The following is an 18,505-nucleotide window of genomic DNA, read 5'->3' as shown; positions in this document are numbered from 1 at the left end:
GAAAGTGCTTTGGGGCTTGATGTTTAAGGGTTTAGCTCCCAATTCTTCCTGCAAAAGTGGTGTCTCTGGCTCTGATGCTCCTGCAGTGGATGTGTAAAAATTCATACATTTAGCTTTGTAACTGCCCCAAGACATGGTTTTGATTCCCACATAAGCCATGGCTTGCTAATTTCTTGGGTTCATAAAGCTTGCAGGGCAACATTAAGGCTTACTACAGAATTGTTTCAAAGGGCATGATAGCTGCATGCAGTTAGGCATATCTTAAGATAACACAACACCTTTCCACAAGCAGGGAAGGAACAACAGCTGCTGTCCTATGTACCCTGTATGTCCTGAGCACAGTGGGTCTGCTGAGGGAGAGATGCCTGAAATATCTATGGAGTGTAATACCCTGAAGCAAAGACTGCACTCACCCATGGCTCAGGTGAAGATGTTAGCATTGTTGATAGCTCCTTTTCTGTACTGTTGCATCACACTTAGCTGTCAGTGGTGGATGCTGTAGGCAAAGCCAGCTCTGTGCTAAGGGAGGAACAATGACACTGTCTGGAGCCAGAGAAAGGGCCACCCCAAACTGAAGATCTCAGTCCAGCAGTCAGGTCTCCCTATATGCTAAAAGAGAGGTTTCCATCCTGCCAGGCTGATTGTTTACATGTTCCATCCACAGGGTTTAGGAGGCTGTCCCGACCAAGCACCTTCACTCAGAACAGCAACAGAGGGAACATGGCTGTGACAAGTCATTCATGATTATTCACAATTTCTGTCTATCCTTAAGATGGAAAGAGACCAAGGAAATCAGTGAAATGCATTAACAGGACTATTTCAGTTACTTTCCCCCAGCTTTTACACTCTGCATCTGTCTCTCACTTACTGGCTTGCAGATACTTTGATAGCAAGCCACAGAAACCACTGCAGCAAGTACTTCACCAGTACTGGGGAAACTCTCAGGGGAGAGGAGAAGAAATAAGTACAAAATTGTTACTCTTTTTGCTCTCTGCGTTTATTTATTTTGGACCCATTGGGCTAGACCGCAACTAAAACTTTATGAACCTAATAAAATTCCCAACATTCTCAGACATGGGTCGTGATGTTTATATATTAGGCAGAATACAAAGGTGTATTTATGAGGAGATTGGAAGTACTTAGAGATGCTTGAGCTCAGGCAAAGCACAAAACACACATAAGAAATGTTTTCAAACTTAATACAGGTAAAGTCAAGCTAACCAGACAACACATCAAAACCAGAATTGTTTCAGAAATGCTGTGCTCCTCATCACAGAGCCATCCCACATAGTGGTGGAGTACAGGACAAATTCATTCTTTTTCAATAGGTGCTACCTATTTACATTGTTCTGCAAGTTTTAAAATACAGCTCTCTCATTATGGTAGTGGTAGCAACTATACACACTAATAAACAGGAGAAGGTTGCAAGAGCAAACTTATCTTTTCCTTTCTGTCTTCATAAAACACGCACTATTCCCTGATTCAATAAGCAAGATGTACTGTCTGACCTCAAGTCGAAGGATAATGGGTCTTGGCGACAGATTAGGCTTTCCATCTCTGTAAATAAGAAAAAGCTAGAGGGAATATATGCTGGGATTTATTTCTGCCAGGAGCAAATAAACAGTTCTGTCAATACAGATAATCCCACCTCCCTGCTTCCCCCATCTCTGTCTTGTCTTTGTCCATCTCCATTGAACCTCATCAAAAAAAAAAAAAAAAAAAAAAAAGAAAGAAAATAAAAGAAAGGTTATGTGCTTATTTTCCTTCTGTCACGCATGGTTGCTTTACTGATTTCAGCACTAACTTTTTTTGATACTTCCTGTCACTGGAAGACCTCTCACTCTCTCTCCCCACAAGAACAACATACGTTTTCAATTTAGGTTATGTTCCCAGCAGATGTTGCAGGACATGAAGGTCTTGCTTTCTCTTTCATTAAAAAGGCACTTGTAATACATTTTATTGTCTTGGATGGAAAACGGCATGTATTGCAATATTCAGGAATCAGTCAATGTGATTGCATAATCTCTATCTGAAAAAATATAATGAGTTAACAAGAAAGAATAAAAACCAAGGTCTGCGTTACATCTCCGTGAAGAGCATTTTTAAGCATCCCTCCAAAGGTTGCTATGGAAGGTAAGGTTCAGTGTCTCAGAGGAACTCCCCAACGCTAATACCCACACTCATTCCAAGAATCACTTGTTTTCTTCATAGTATTTTATATAAAAATTCTGAGTGCATACCAGTGCTTTTGGTTCTCCAGGTGGACCTCCCGGCTATGCCGTGTGCATACAGCTTCATTTGAATTTAGACCTGTTAACACAAACCCTCCAGTTCTCAAGGCATGACACCAACAGCTCACGTGGAGCCTGAGGTATTGGTTAAAGTGTCATGTCAAGATATACCATCCTTGACTGCTTGCTGCTGGCTGGTGGCCTGGCCAGGGCCACATCATCCATGTCTTCCGTGCAGCAGGAGGACTGGCTTAAAATGGCTCAGAGCACCAAAACCTCAGTGCTTTAAACTTACCTAAGAAAGATGGACCAGAACAATTGAGCTCCTGCTTCAATAACTGTCACCCAAGAGCAAGGCTTGAAAGGAAAGGAATAAGGCAGGCTGCATAAAAAAGTAACAATGAAATCTGATCAGAAACTCAATACACCAGAAAATGGTATGCTACAGTCCCAAAGAATTTTTTCAAAAACCTTTAAGCTTATGCACACTAGGAAATTGCTGCTAGTAGTCTATAGGATGTTCACAGTGTCACAGAACCATCTGTTACCTGATTTCACAAATACCTACTGCTAAACACATATATATATATATTTGTGTGTGTATGTGTATGCATCTTTGGGTGTATACTTTACATACACTCATATTTACTTATTCCATCCTTTGTGTCGAAACTAGGAACAATATGAGGTTATACCCTACAGCAAAACATACACAAACATAATGTGGAATCACCAGAGCTGCCAAAAAATCCCTACTGTAGAGAGAAGATTAAGTCTTACAAAATGGACAGCAAACCACAAGTTTCATACAGAATGCTTGTTTCCAATACACTTAGATTTTATCATTCCATTGTTTCTTCCTGTATTATGGAAGCAATTGTTTTTTTACTAAAGCATAGGTATGTCAGAGCCAGAAGCAATGGTCCATCTAAACCTGCATTTGTGACAGTAAGTAATGCAGACATCATACAATTCATGGATATCTCAGCATCTATTCCCAACCACATAAATTCAGCCAGTGGCTGTGTCTCTGGTTTCCTCATTTTACATAAATTTGTCTATCTTCTCCTCAGCTGATATGCAGCGCTTTTTATTGCTGACTTTGGAAGTTACTCCATAATTTAATAACTCTTTGTGTAACAGAAATCCAGCTTGGATTATAACTGAGGTTGGTGGTTTCCACCTGGTATATTGGGGTTCCTGACTGCACGCACTAACTTTCCACTTGCACCTTTCTCTAGGCACTTGCAGAAGGCACTTACTGCTTGAAGTGGCTCCTGGCATCCTGGGACCAACAGGGAGAGATCAGAGGCAATTTTGCACAGTGCTTGCCTTCTCCTGGCCATGGGCTGCTGGATCTGAGTGCTGGCCCCACCGTGGGTCAGTGCAGTGTGGATCCTTCCTTCCTGGCTGTAGCACCCAGCAAGCAGCAGCAGGGCTCAGCAGCACCCTGCTCATCCCTGAAGCCCCTAAGATCACTCCCCCACCATCTGCCTCCCTCCACATGGATTTATTTCTGACCCAGGACCTTTCTAAGTAAGGAAAACCCACCAGGGGTCACACTGAACTCTGGCCAGTCAATGAAATGGTCTAGTTTTGACTGGGCACTTGCCACCTTGGCGTGGGTGCTGCTTGCCTGATGCTGCCTGTTCTGAGCTTCCCTTCACCCTCCCCAAGACAAGCCAGGACTTGCCTCTGCCACGTGCTCTGAACTCCTTCGTTCCAAGAGTGGGCAAAACCAAATGTACCTCAAACTCTTGAGCAGTGTCTGACTGGCCGCTCATCCCGGGTCCGCCCCCAGTCCTCCCCTTTCCCCTTCTCCCAATAAAAGAAGGGCCCCAGAGGGGGCCCCGCGCTCTTTGGCTTTGCATCCCTTTTACGAACGTCTGTGTGCTTCTGTCTCTGTTTGAAAGCTTCTAATTGCAGGAATTAGGCAAACTGAAGACTATATTTCTCCCTCTTTGCTTCTACTGGTGGTATCAGCTTTGCAGCTACCATTTGCCGCTTTCAGAGCTACTGAAATGCTGGATTGCCCGTGCTACCTCTCTAGGCTGCCCGAGGCTTTCTAAGGCATTGAACTATGAGCCTAGCCAGTAAAAAGCTGTATTTTCCACACTTGCCCAGCATTTGTGGCCCATGGGGCACATTGCGGCTCCACAAGCCAGTGGGGATGTAATGTCCAGATGATTACAACTGAAGGGCTATCCCATTTTCCATTTCAGCAAGCAGCTCAAATCCCAAGGAAGTCCTGGTGCTCAGTACCATAAGCTCCTGAGCCATGCAGGGACCAGGAGCCAGTGGTATCCCTGTGAAGTCAGGAACATTTGGGAATTCAGCCACTGGGACTCGAGGCCCAGCAACCCTCAGCTTGGACTTGTTTTCCTACCTGCAAATAACCTGTTTAGTTTTGTTTTATTTTCACAACTGATCACAGCAAAACCAAGCCTGAAAATCCTTCCAGCAGCATGACAAGCTCTCTCCACACCGCTCCCGGTACCTGGCTGTGACAATCCCCATCCTGCTGGCATGGGAGTGGGGCTGCCCAGTGCCAGCCCCAGTGAGCACGTGGCCAGCAGTGGAAGATGGACCCTGCCAACAGCGCCTGGCTGCACACCGAGGGACACCACCCAGGAGCAGGGGGAGGGTGGGCTTCTCCTTCATGGCATTGAGGGCATTGAGACCAAACCAAACTTGGTGCAGCAGGAGCAGCCCCAGCCCCTAGGCACTGCAGACCCATGAGCACCTCAGGAAGAAAAGGAGCTGAGGAGCAGAGCTAGGATGTGCAATGGGAGATGAGACTTCAACAATCTGTCAGAAATACCACTTACACTTCAGCTTGTTAAAAATGATCAATGTGCAGACTGAAATATTCCTGCTCCTGGGGTACCTTTTTTTTCTTGTAAGATTGAAATTTTTCCTTCTTCTGTATATGCCATTTGTTTGTAGCCTAGGAATTAGCATTCTGACATTTCTCTCTGCCTTTTCAGGTTGCATGTTGCTGTGCACAGTGATCCCTCTAACTTTTTCTTTATGCTTCTGACACTTCTTGGCCCTGACACTCAGGCTTGCCTCTCCATGTTCAAACAGTAGCACAAGGCTGGGCTGCATGAGCCCAAATGAGGCAGACAGCCCTGAGGATCACAGTGGGATGGCAGGGAAAGCAGCTGAGAGACTCTGGAGTGCACCAGCAAGTGGGAGCAGCCATATCAGGGTGAGGAGAAACAATCATGGCTACAGGGATGGTCATCCTTGTTTCCCCATGCCTGGGAAAGAACTTCCAGGAGGGCAGCGTGCCGCAGGGATGGGGAGGGAAAAGGCAAAAGGTTATCCCGAGGATATGGCGGCTCCTTGCAGGAAGAAAATCTGAATTGAGCATATAAACATCCCACGTTTCCCAGCATGGTTTTCAATTAAAATAAACCCATTCTGTAACACCGCCAGAGAATGGTTCACTGAGACATTTATTTAAGTCTGAAGTATCAAGGAACTCAATCACTATTACTCTGTGAACATTTATTAAGAATACAAAAATGAAATTAAAATTGCCAGATTAGGGAGATTTGATGCCCTTTGTGGACACATACTTTTATTTTCAGGACAAAGTTGCTTTACTTCCAAGAAGTCTGATGAATTCATAGATGGGAACTCACTAAAATCATCCACCGTGGTATTGTATAGCACTCATTTTGCTTGCTGTTAAGTGATATTTTGTAGTGCCTCTGTTACCTCAAGAGACTGAGTTGATTGGCCTGGGTTAAGCCAAAAAACTAAAGATAGAAAACCACAAAATATTGTAACATATATCCAAAAATCATAAATCTGTAATCAGCAAAGCAGAGAACCTCTGTTAACATCTTCTTCACGTAAAACAAGTATTTTTTGAAGCATGCAAATAAAGAGAGTTAATGAGACCAATTTTAAAAAGTAGCTTTTGCAAGCCCAAGAGTTTTGGATTACTTAGGATGCAGATTGCTGAAAGCTGGGCGGCTCTCAGGAATCCCTTAACTTTTTGACAGCTCTGTGCTGCACATTTACATCCCTGTGAGCTGCGTTGGTCCTGCCTGGGAGAGACAGCCTTCCCGAGACCCATGGACCAGCCCGTGGTTACGCGTTTTCCATGGGCTGGTCCCTACAGCTTTTTAGCACAGTTGCGCACAGCACTTATAACTGGATCAATAAAATAAATTTGGCACACCAATGCCAAAATCCCCATGTAATTCTTTCTCCTGAGAAGTTCAACTGCTCAATAAAAATGGACAACAGGAAAAAAGCTTTATCACGTGCATTATCTTATACGAAAAAACACCAATGTTTGATCTTGATTTAGGCTGTTTCTTAATACTGCCACAAGATGTTAGCACCTTGACATTTTGTTGTTATTATTGCTGCTTTCATTTCTAAGCTGGTGCATCTTCCACCTACTTCTAGGCATGTCCTGTGCTCTTGCCCTGGGGAACAAGACATCACCTCTTTCCTGGTCTTTTAGGGATTATCAATGAACATAAAGTAACTGTGAAATAATTAACCTGTAGATCAATCTCTTCTCACAAGTACATGACCAAGTCAACTGGTAAACTCAGAAATATGTGCATGGTTTTCAAGAGGTAAATATGCCTCTCTGTGTGGCATATACTTTACAAATAACCAGCATGTCTGAAAAAAGTTACTTTCTAGATGCTTCCGTAGGGATTCAAATTTTACCATTAGATCCCAGTTTTTCAGTTTGCTGCAACACATACTTCCACCCTGAGAGCTACATAGCATCTAACACCACCACAGTCTTGGCAGAAAGGCCCTTATTGATACTTCTATCACTGTAAAATCCACTCATGCTGAGTGAATTAATTACTAAGCTAACAGTTTTTAAGACAGCACAAGATAAAACCAACCAAAAAGAATGCCAAATATAAAATTCCAAATAGAACCACAGTGTCTGTTGAAATGTTAAAATAAGAATGGGATAATGTTTGCAGTGCTGAATGTTGGTCCTTGGATGAGTTTTTAGTATCACATTTCAAAACACATTGCTCATACAGCTTTCTTGCAATGCTTTTCAACATGCTTATCAGCCAGTCCCAATAGTCTAAAACCTCTCAGGCCAATTCTGGAAACTATGTAGCACCTGAATCCCATTTATTTCTACATAAACATCTCAGTTCCTTAATCATAACTGGGAAATCTGTACTCCTCTACCTCTCAGGATTTATTTAACAAACATTACATAATACTTCTAAACTCCTTTAGATACCACTCTCTGGGCAAAGGGAGAGCCCAAAGATATCCTAAACAGATCAAAGTGAAATAAAAAATTAAGTGAGATCAGCAGTGAAAAGATGAGCCTTGCTTTGGCTCCTGGAGATAAATAGATAGATAGATAAACAGATAGATAGATAGATAGATAGATAGACAGCATGTAAACTAAAAAGCCTCAGATTATAATCCATAATTTGCAAACTCCAGATAAGAGTGTTTTCAGTATGCATACTGAAACTTAAAACTATTGCTAATTCATGGCATTGAATTTTACCTCTACTGTCACTTATATCAAATTATTTCCATTATTCACTAGAACAGATAAATAGTAAAATTCAGAAATTAATACCAGAAGTTATATTTATGGAAATACTGCCTAATTTTTGAAAAAACAACTTTGTGCCATGTCACTGGCTCAATACAGATGGCCTCATAAACCTCTCAGCAATGTATAAAACCCAGGGCTATATGTGACTCCAGGCTCCAGGACCTGTATCTCACAGATGACTGAGTGCTGCAGCAGAGAACCAGAAGCCGTTTCTGCCCCGTGGTGGAATGTGAGCTCAGTGGGCCCTCACCTGCACACAGTGCAGGGTGAAGCCAAACGGGGGAGTGACCAAGAGCTGCTGTCCCCACCAATGCGCTGCAGCACCACATTGCACTGCCAACAACAAGCTGCAGACCCATGAGCTCCTAGATTTCTTAAATCACTTTTTGGACATATGCTCACTCCCAAGACTGAGTGGTGAGGCTGAAACAAAAGCCCAGGGAAGCAGCATGCTACAGAGCAGAGCCTGAATTTATACACACTGCCCTTTCTGGCTCCACAAGCATTCATAGACAGTCCTTCTCCGTTATCAGTATACATGGTGAGAACATCAGACTTCACATGAGATATTCTCATTTACTTTTACAAGAGACACCTGTTTACTTAAGTCAATATATCTACAGCTTAAATACTCCCATTTATCCTATTTATCCCTACTCCTATCTCCTCCCATGGTACAAATCTGCCTGAGGTTTAATTACTGGAAAACCTCTGAAATAGCACAGATTGCAGATACTAAGGGATGCCCTGTCCCAGGTCCACCTTGTGCTTGCTCAGGGATGCTGCCCATGCTGGGCACAGCTGACACACAACAAGACCACACACACCTGCCTTGTCTCCTCTGCCCTGATGGTGCTTCTTGCTGGACTCAGGTGCTGAGCAGGAAGAATCCATCAGGCTCCAAAGCAGAGTGGCACAGCTGGAAGGAGGAAGTCTGGGAGGGAATATTTCCACACAAGTAGCCAGCAGAAAGAAGGTGCCAGGGAAGTAAAGCCAGGAAATTATGCGAAGAAATCTCTGTTCAAAACACGATATTAAGGTTTCTCCCAAAATACTGCTGAAGAAACCCAGAATTAAAATCATCCATGCTGTTTAATTTTAGCCCTTGCAAGTACATCTTCCAGGGACAGATGGGCCCTGAATGCCATTACCACAGTACATTTTTCTGTGTCTCAACACACACGGTGGATGGCACTACCTAATGAGCAGTGGCAGCATGATACCTTGATCTTCACTGTCTACAGCATCACCAGGCTTCTGAGTCTGAGCAAGGAGAAGCAACGAGTGGTCTGAGTAGGTTGTCAGAGCTCTCTGGGGATATGAACACGTTGATTGCCAGTGATCTCCCCAGGCATCTGCTGGCAGCAGAGAAATCATGAACTCAGAAATCTCATTGTTTTGCAGATCCTTAAGGCAGTTCTGGCTCTCTCTCACAGCCTTGGCTCAATATGCTGTTCTTCAGCTTGTTTTCATCCAGGTCTGTCTCTTCCACCACCTCGGCCAGGCCCCCTCAGGCCTCCCCAAGCCAGCAGTGCTGGGTATAGATCTAAGAGTTCTGAGGAACATCAGCATGGCTCCCAACCCAGCCTGCACTGGAGACCCAATCCACCCTACCCACATCTCCTCCCTGCCATGGCACTTCCAACCTCACCCACCTCCTATTTAGTCTTTGTTTTCCTGGGTTACCTCCTTGCCCCAGAGTTTCAGTTCCCTCATTCACTGGTAGCGGGTGCATGTGTGGCTGTCTGTGTGCTGCCATGCCTGAAGACTTCTTGAAGAACAGAGAAAGGACAAGAAACACAAGGACATACACTTCCATTGAAGCCATGAGCATATGAACTAAGCAGAGACCATGTTTCACTGTTACTTTGGCAGCCACAGGATTACACATACCAGGGTTTGCTCTTCCAACTGGTCTCCATGTACTTTTTTTTATTCATCTGGAAAATGCTCTCATGCTGTTGGCCACATAAGAGATGGCAAACAGCTAGACAAGTGGGTGGAGATTCAGTGTGGGATCCCAGGGATGCTCCAGAGGGCTTTGTGAGTTCAGAGTTGTGAATGCAATAAATGCTGTCACAAGTGGTCCACTGATGCATATCCCAAGTAGTCAAAAAACAATTTCCCTCCAGAGACTTGTGACTCATTTTGTATCCATAGCCATGCTAGGCAGAAGAGTATTCTTGGAAGGCTGTACCAGCCTTGATAGGAGTGACATTTTTTGGATGAACTTTTCAGGAGTCCCCAGCTTAGAGAAGGTACCAGTATTCGTCACCATTTTTACCCATTATTTCCCTTATTGCCTGTTTCTTTGTACCCTGGAGACTGTCTGATGCACACACTTCCATCTGATTTTTAAGCACTCTTGGTTTTGAGACATCTTTCTTCTGTTCCAATCAGTAGATACTTTACTTGAAACCCCTATCCGACTGCTAACATACCTTGAAAAAGAAATTGAGTATCTGCAATGTGGAAGGTTTTGGGTTACTTTCCTCTCAGTGATTATCAGGCCATTTCACATTTGCCCACAGTACCATTAAAATGCTTATAAATGCCCCTCCTCATCCCTGAATTGCTTTGCCTTGCCCAGTTTTAACTCATCATGGCTTTTAACTCTCATTTTTTCCGGCTAGCAGTAACTTAGAGAATGTTCTTGTGTAGCTGCCACCTCTGTTTTCCATTTCCAGAGTTCATTTGTTAACCTCAGACTTTTTGACTAGTCCCTTGTGAAGTCAAATTCGTTTTTTACTTGTTCTCTGCATATTTTTTTTCAGAGGAATTTTAATTTGTTGCATCCTAAATTCAGATTTCTTAATGTAATTCTCCAGCTTGTTTGCACATCCCTGGATCTGCAGTACTTCTCATCATATCCAGGCCACTACGACCCTGATCTAACTAGGCAGTTAAGGATGTACTTAATTTAAAGAACGCGTATAATCCAATCCCTGTTCAATAGAACACATATACCAACGGCTGTTCCAATGGGACAAAAGCACATGCTGAAAGTTTCTGTAGATTTGTAAAACTTCTGTTCTTGAAATCTAAGCCTTCAGTACTACTGCAGCACCTTCTGGCTCCTAAACATTTTTTCTCAACTAAACAAAAGGAGATTTGCAATACTCTGTTGTTTTCATCTTTTCATTTTCATAGGATTTGACACCTTCCGGGTTTTATGTCACTGCAGGTCTTTACATCCTTTAGAGAAAAGCGACAGCATGTTTTACTATACTGATGACAAGTCACCATGCTCTTGAAAGGCAAGAGATCTCTTATTCAGGTGAGCAAAATGAAGCAGACTTTTTACACCTCCAATTTCTGACCAGTAGGATTTGCATTTGTGGAAGAATCTGTAGAAATCAGCTGTGAAGTCTCAAGTTTACACATCTTTCTCCAGGGCTCAGACTGAGAGGCTGCACAAAGCCTGTATGGTCTCAGGCCAGGCTTCAGCTCAGCTCTCTGTTCAGGTTCCTTCTTTCCTTCTTGAAGAAAGTGACACCTGCCATGCATACAGAAGTGTGTTTCCATGAGATGAAGGGATGGGGAAAGGCTTCCCACTGCCATCTCCCTGGAGTAATATGTCCATGTCTTGCCACAAACCCTCCTGGAAGAGCAAAGTTATGATTCAGTAGTATAGTACTGTCCTGGTGATTATTTTGTTTGTTTGTTTTTACACCAAACTTCTAAAAATATTAATTTTTGCTCTAATAACCAAATACAAATTGAATATAAATGGAAAGGAAGTGGTATGACCAAGCAGCAAATATTTTTACCAGTCAGCTTTGCATTTAAAATTAAACATAATTAAAGATAATGCTTAAAAACTTTGCACCTTGAGACAATCAAGCAACATTCCTGCAGTCAACCAGTTGCAGTACTTACAGCTTCACTCAGTGTCTCTGAAGAAAAAAGTTGCTTTGCTTCCTGGCTAAACTGTTGATTTGGGGTAGAACATGATTTCCAGGCAAAAGGCAGAACAGAGCACAGACCTGTTTGATTCCTGGCTTGGTGTCCTGTTGTTGGCTTACACAACATTTCGGTTTAAATTATTCTGAGTTGTCTTTTCTTTCTCTTTTTTCTTTCCTTGTCCTTTTTTTTTTTTTTTTTTTTTTGTTGGTTTGCTTCATGTTTCAGTACTATCTGTTAAAAATGCTGTGCAGCTTGATACTATCACCAACACCCCAACAGCACTTTAGCACTTTATCACTTACTCCCTTTCAAGCAGAAAAGGAATTTTTCTTGGTGTTAATGGAAGTGCAGTCAAGGGCTGTGTGAGACCCCTCTGAGAAGAGGAGAACATACTATGCATTTAGTTTAAATCAGGTTTGGAGACTTTTTTAATACAAAAATAAAATGTTTTATTAACATAGGAAATGATTCAGAAGAATCTGCAGGCTACAAAGGAGGGTAATATCCCTCAGATGGTACAATTACCCAGACAACTGGAAAAACTTCCAATTATACAAATAAGGCATAGCACTGCAGAGCTGATAGCAATGTGGAAAGTTACAGAAAGGTATTCTGCAAATTCTTCTAGAGAATAAAGGGTGAGCATGTTGCAATCAGCAGCCAAACTTGGATAACACGATATTTAACGTATTAAAGATGTTTAACATCTCTTCATAACAAAATAGAGGAGTCATAAATCACAAAGTACTGGTTCCTTTGGGTATCACAATTCTACAAGTTTGAAGACAAAGAATATATCGAGTTTCCTTCTCATTATAATCTCCATGTAGTAACCTTGAGGTTGGAGAGAGAGGTGAGAGTTTGTGGAAATATGCCTTCAATGAGGGAGAGGCAATTATGCTTTGGATTGCTTGAATTTCTTAAGGGAAGAGTCTGCTGCCTGAATAACTGCAAGCATTTTGTCTCATAGGGATGAAATAACAGAAAAATTGGTATTATATTAAGTAATCTGAATAGTATTTTGTAACTGAGACTGACCTTTAAATTTATCCACTTTCCCTATCAAATGCTCTCTTCCAAAAACTAATTATTGAGTCATTCTTTTCCTGTCTCATATAAATACTCTTTCTTTCCATCTTCAGGGCTTTTTGTGTTTGCACGAACTATTCCTGTTTCTCCACACTAACACAATTTAGCTACTAAAAAGACCCCAAACAAACACAGAAGGGGCACTTCAAAGTAGCCAGACGTTGTGCGTCAGAGGAGAATTAGAGAATTCTAATAGCTGTCTGGGTATTTATTTGCAATCATTTACCTGATAATTTTAAAGTACTTTTGATCCATTAAAGCTTTACAACATCCCACAAAGTTGGTGGGTTTAACCTTCTTTCACAGACAGTAAAAATGATAAAGAAATAGCTTAGCCCCCGTGCTGTAGGTCATATGGATAGTAACAGAGAGGTGCTATAAACAAGGTGACAAGGCTACAGTGTTCCAGCCATTAGCCAATACCATCTCCTTCTGGAATGAGCAGTCAGTAACGTGGCTGTCTGAGGGAAATGGGGAAATCACTGCAACTTGAAAATTATTACACAAGGCAGCCTTCCCTAAAAACTGGAGAGCCAAAGGTGAATTCCAAATCACATTGTGTATATTTCTACATTAAAATAAAACCCATTAGGTGCTTAGATGGTGCTCTAAACAGTAGAGGGGGATACATGAAAGAAGAGCCTGCTTCTGGGCATCTGCATCTCCCAGGAGCTGTGGGGGTACAAAAAGCCCATGTTTGCAGCAGGATCAACAGGAGCACCAGGACACTGGGTGGGAAGGAAGGCTGCACTACATGAAGGCACGTGAGCAAGCTTTTGTGGGCAGCTGCACCTGGGGTCCACAGCCTGCAGTGCTGTTTGCTGGGCAAGGCTGCCACCAGTACCCAGGCAGGGCAGCTCAGGGCTGGGAACACTGCTGTGCCTGTGCTGTACCTGTGCTTTACCCAGAGCCACTCCATTATCTGCTCTAGTGCCACACGGGAGGGTTCCTGCCAATACAACTCACAGAGTGGACCTGAGAGCATGGCATGAAGCTGTGTCAGGGGAGGTTGGGTATCACAGCCACAGGATGTTCGGGCACTAGAGAGGGCTCCACAGGGGAGAGGTCACAGCTCCAAGGCTGACAGTGCTCATGAAGCCTTTGGACAATGTTCTCAGGCATCTTGGGGATGGTTCTGTGCAGGGCCAGGAGCTGGACTCGATGATCCTTATGGGTCCCTTCCAGATCAGGGGTTTCTGTGATTCTATGACTGCTTCTGAAGTTTCAGCCCTGTGCAGAGAAGCATCTCCAAGCAGATTGCATCCAGCACTCGGGATGTATGGAGCTGAGATCATTACAGTGCCGTGACGACCACAGCAAACGTTGAAAGGAGTCCAGGCCATTATTGCATAAGATTTGAGCACTTTCCTGGCAGTGACTGCAAAGAATATGAAAATGTTGAAACTGAATTCATCCTCAGTTTCAACATCATCTCTCAGAAAGAGTCAAACAGCAATGGAATTTCAAGGGGGAAAAGCTCCTATAAAACTAATGGCTTTTCACTCTGTCAGCAGATGATTAATTCCTGATGCTGGAGGTGCATCTGAGTGACTTAGAATGCAGTTCTGGAAATCACAAAGAAGCAAGAGAGGTTCTGACTGAGGCTTAATCATTCTATTCTCAGCCCTTGCTCTGTCCAAAGCTCTGCTGAATAGAAACCAGCAAGAATTTTTCCTTGAAAAAGGCAAAGGAAAACGTCAAGATAATCTCGGTTTGCAGCTTGGGATCTCACATTAAGAAGAAAGTAAAGCAAGACAGATTAAAAGTAGTATTATTTTTTCTCAAAGTCAGATGCCTGATGTTCAGCACCTAAATCCGCTTTTTTTTTTTTAATTTGTGTGTCTACTCCCAAAGCCAGTATAAACAGGCTGATTGGGCCCTCTGCAACATATGCCACACAGGCTGACAGATTAATTTGGAATTGTAAGCTAGTTAGAGTGACCCAAGTTAGAAAACTTTCTCTAAGTGATTCACCAGTGATTACAGAAAAAAGCAAGTCCTACATCGCCTCTCTCCCTATTTCTAAGTCTAAAGACAGGAGAATGCAAATCTGTACTTTTCCCAACAGCAATCTGCACCACTTCTGGAAATACATTCCCCAGCCCAACACTAACTTGTCGTAGTCACTGTAAAGTGGGTCTCAACAATCTACCTCTAAAAACCTCCTGTGCTAGAGCTGAGAATAGAGACATGAAAATATTTAATGCTTTTTTATCATTCTATTTAACTTTAAAAAGTACTAACTAGACAATATAAATCCAGCATATATGCATATAGATAAGATTATTGTATTTTTTAATGTTGAAATGTTTTTACCAGTGTTTAGTAAGCTACCCTCCAAACATGCAGAAATTTTAATTCTTAAAAAAAATCAGGTTTTTTAGCAAGCGGTAGAACAACCAAAACATTTTTGCCAATCAAAACATTCTCAAACACAGATTTCACTTTTCCCAAAATTTCATAAATATTTTTTAAAATTCCTTGTTATTCTTTTTCCCAAAAGGAAATTTTGGCTTAAGCAGTGCTGCCATTAGAGACAGAAAGTTCCTGATGTAGATATTCAACAGTGTTTATATGCATTAAACATTATCTTTCTGCATTGCCCTTCATACAGTCCCTACCTTTAACTTCTGCAGAAGAAAAAGCAATTAAAAAAACAAACAAACAAACAAATTGCCTGATCCACCTCTAGCTCTCAGAGTAATCTCAGCCTTAAGAGTCTTTACGTGGAACTCAGTTGACATGCTATGAGAAACAGTAGCTTGGGATCACCTAATTAAAGACTGTTTAATAAAGCAAGCAACTTTTACTCAGCATAGGAGGTTACACTAGAATGTCTCATCAAAGGAATGTGTACTGAGGTGTTAACTTCCTTCACCTTGCCCTTTGCCTTGCTATATTTTGTCCAGCTGCTCACACACCATCCAGAAGGTCCATCTGGTTTTGCTGGGATATTATTTCAAACTTTCTTTCAGCAGACAACAACTCCCAGCTGGTTTCCTCACCCTGTGCTTTAGCATGCTGTGACTTCTGGTGACAAAGTCATCAATGGCACAATTAAACAGGAACACTTTCCAGATGCTGCAGGAGGAATGCCATGGCTCTCTTCCTCCAGCTCAACCCTTGCCCTTTCAGGTGGTGGCTCTGTGGCCTCTTCTTTAAACTGTCCCCTACCACTTGAGAGTCTGCCTACAAATTCCCATCTCCCTCAGGTTATTTTAGGCTCCTGCACAGCTCAGTGGCACTGAAGCCCTGCTAGATTGAATCTCTACACTTCACTTCCTTTGCAGAGGAATTACCTTGTAAAAGAGAAATATCATCTAACCTGGTACAATTCACCTTTGAAAAACTCCAGTTGCTTTTAATTTTTACATTCTTCACTTGCCTATCTTTGTTCTCTATTGTTTCAAATCTCTGCATACTACTGAAGTGACACTAACGAGCTGCCCAGATCATTTTTCCCTTCCTGCAACAGAGGGTGTTACAGGCATTATCCCCCAACCATAAAGTGCTGCCTTGGAGTTCATAGGTTATTAAAAATCCTTTCTACCAGACCTGCAATTTCCTCTGCCATATCTTGGACTATTATGAGATGGACATTATCCAGCTACTCTTCAATTGCACACACACTCATTTGCACTTCCACAGTTACCCCAGCTACCTTTGTTCCCACAGTCTGCCTTACAAAATATAGTCTCATTATCAAACAAAAGCAAAGTATCCTGTAGTCTGAGATAATACTTGGACTAGTTTTACCTTCATCCCCTCCTTATTTGACTGTTGAAAAGAGGGGATTTTTTTTAGACCTTGCTTCTAATTGGGTGAAATATGTTAAGTTTGGAAATGCTCTTGTCTCCAGTTACAGATCTCAGCAAAAGGTTCAGATAAGCCATCAATTGCCTGAGTTATGTGACAGAAAGGTCCTAATACTTAGAAATAATCAAATTTGAAGGTTCTTTGCCCTGGAATTGCACTGGCTGATATGCCAGTTGTCATCTAAAAACCTACTTGGTCCAAAAGAGAGAAGAAAAGTATTTCAACACAGATTTCAGCTTTCAATGTATTTGTCATTTTAAGTATCTAGGTTAGCAAACACTGCTCAGAAACTGTTTCAATTACTACCTTACCTTATTTGCTACAATATCCCAGAAGAGCTCCATCCAAGTAGAACAGCCCTGTCTGGCTCTGAAGTGCCTGGGCCAAACCCTTTGTTTCTGCAGAGCACCTGCTCATCTTCCAGGTCACCCAGAGCACACCCTACACTTCCTGCTCACCCATCATCCAGCAGACAAAACTAGTGCTCACAGTAAATATAGAAAAAATAGGGAGAATTTGTATTCATTAAATCCCCAAAACCCCTCTTCCAAGTCCTCTGGCTTCAGTGTATACACTGAAGATCTTCCCTTCTCTGTCTCAAGCTCCTTCCATCTTCACCACGCCAAAACCCCAGCTCAAGCCTCATTTAAACCATATACAAGGAGCAATTTCAATCCACTTAATATGTGTAATCAAATCACTCACTGTTCAATATATTCCAGAGTTTGGGAGTGTTTATGAAGCTGCCACAAAATTTTCAGTGCACTGTGGAGCTCTGCTTTGAATTGCCAAAGAAACTGGAGGTTCTTGCCATAAAATTGAGGACCAGTGTGTCACAGAGCACACATTGCTTTGTCTAATTTGAACCTGGAAACAATTTCTATGTTTTTTTCAGAACTGGTGAGTAACCATTGTGCAACTAAATTCATGCTTCCATGTTAGTACTGAAACAGATTTTCACAGTGGGTTTGGCCTTCTAAGAACTTTCTACCCCACGATGCCATCTCCTCTCGTAATATCCACATATTAGATTTCATTAAAGAACAGCTGAAATGCAGAATGCTTTTTTTCCCTCACATCACACTTCCAAGAGAACCTTTACTTTTAGCTTCTACAGGGATTTTATGAAAGACTGAGGAAGCAAGACATCCCAATACATCAAAATGGTGTCTTTTTAGCCAGTGTCCATAATGTTTTGTATTTCAATTAAACAGCATGCTTGTGAACTCTATTCCCATGAGAGATGCCTCACCTGGCAGTGGCATGGTGGTGCTCCCAGGTGCTACATGCTGAAGTAGAGCTGGCAGCACATCTTTGCTTAGGGATGCCCTGGTACAAGGCATGCAGGAATGCTCCTGGGCTTCTGAGGGCTTTAACAACACAAGCTCATGAGAAATGCCCTCTGGGGCCAGACCAGTCATCCATCCAGCCCTGCCATCCGTGACAATGGCTATATTGCCACTAAGTGTGTACAAATACAAATGCAGTAATATGTCTGGCAGAGCTTAATTAATCCCTGTTGTTGTAATCAAAGCAACAGAGCACTCGTTTTGGATTGGTAATGTACACATTTGTATTGTGTTCTGTACAATCCTAATGACCAAACAAAATAAACTTGGTCAGTTTAACCCCTTAAGATATCCTCAAAGTGTCTTTCTGGTTACAAACAATGAGCAGGCAGCACCTCTTCCTGAGGAAAAAGGGAGAGAAACATTAAATGACCATACAAACCCCATGGGTTAAATTGGCTTATAAAAATGTATTCATCCTGGCTAGCCTATTTTATTGAGCAGAGCCAGAAAATGGCTCTAAGTGGTTATGGAGGGAGTCTTCCATGCTGTTAGTCATCTTTGAAAGAGTGGAAAACCCACTAGAATAAACT

The 18,505-nt window shown here is 42.3% G+C and overlaps 1 long non-coding RNA gene across 9 annotated transcripts in view; it reads right to left on the bottom strand.

Annotated features, from left to right (window-relative positions):
- The window catches only part of LOC116444022, a 176,778-nt gene that overhangs the window by 142,525 nt on the left and 15,748 nt on the right, over positions 1–18,505 (bottom strand). For 8 of the 9 annotated variants that reach the window (XR_004240154.1, XR_004240155.1, XR_004240158.1 and 5 more), the window contains 2 exons: positions 2,527–2,613; positions 414–1,557 (listed from right to left, as the gene is read on the bottom strand). This is a non-coding gene — a long non-coding RNA (uncharacterized LOC116444022). Of the gene's footprint in view, positions 1–413; positions 1,558–2,526; positions 2,614–8,639; positions 11,414–18,505 lie in introns of all 9 variants that reach the window. The other variant, XR_004240156.1, reaches the window with a different exon arrangement.

The sequence above is a fragment of the Corvus moneduloides genome, chromosome 5 (genome assembly GCF_009650955.1).
Source record: "Corvus moneduloides isolate bCorMon1 chromosome 5, bCorMon1.pri, whole genome shotgun sequence".
NCBI lineage: Eukaryota > Metazoa > Chordata > Aves > Passeriformes > Corvidae > Corvus > Corvus moneduloides.
This window is presented reverse-complemented; position numbering and strand designations above follow the sequence as displayed.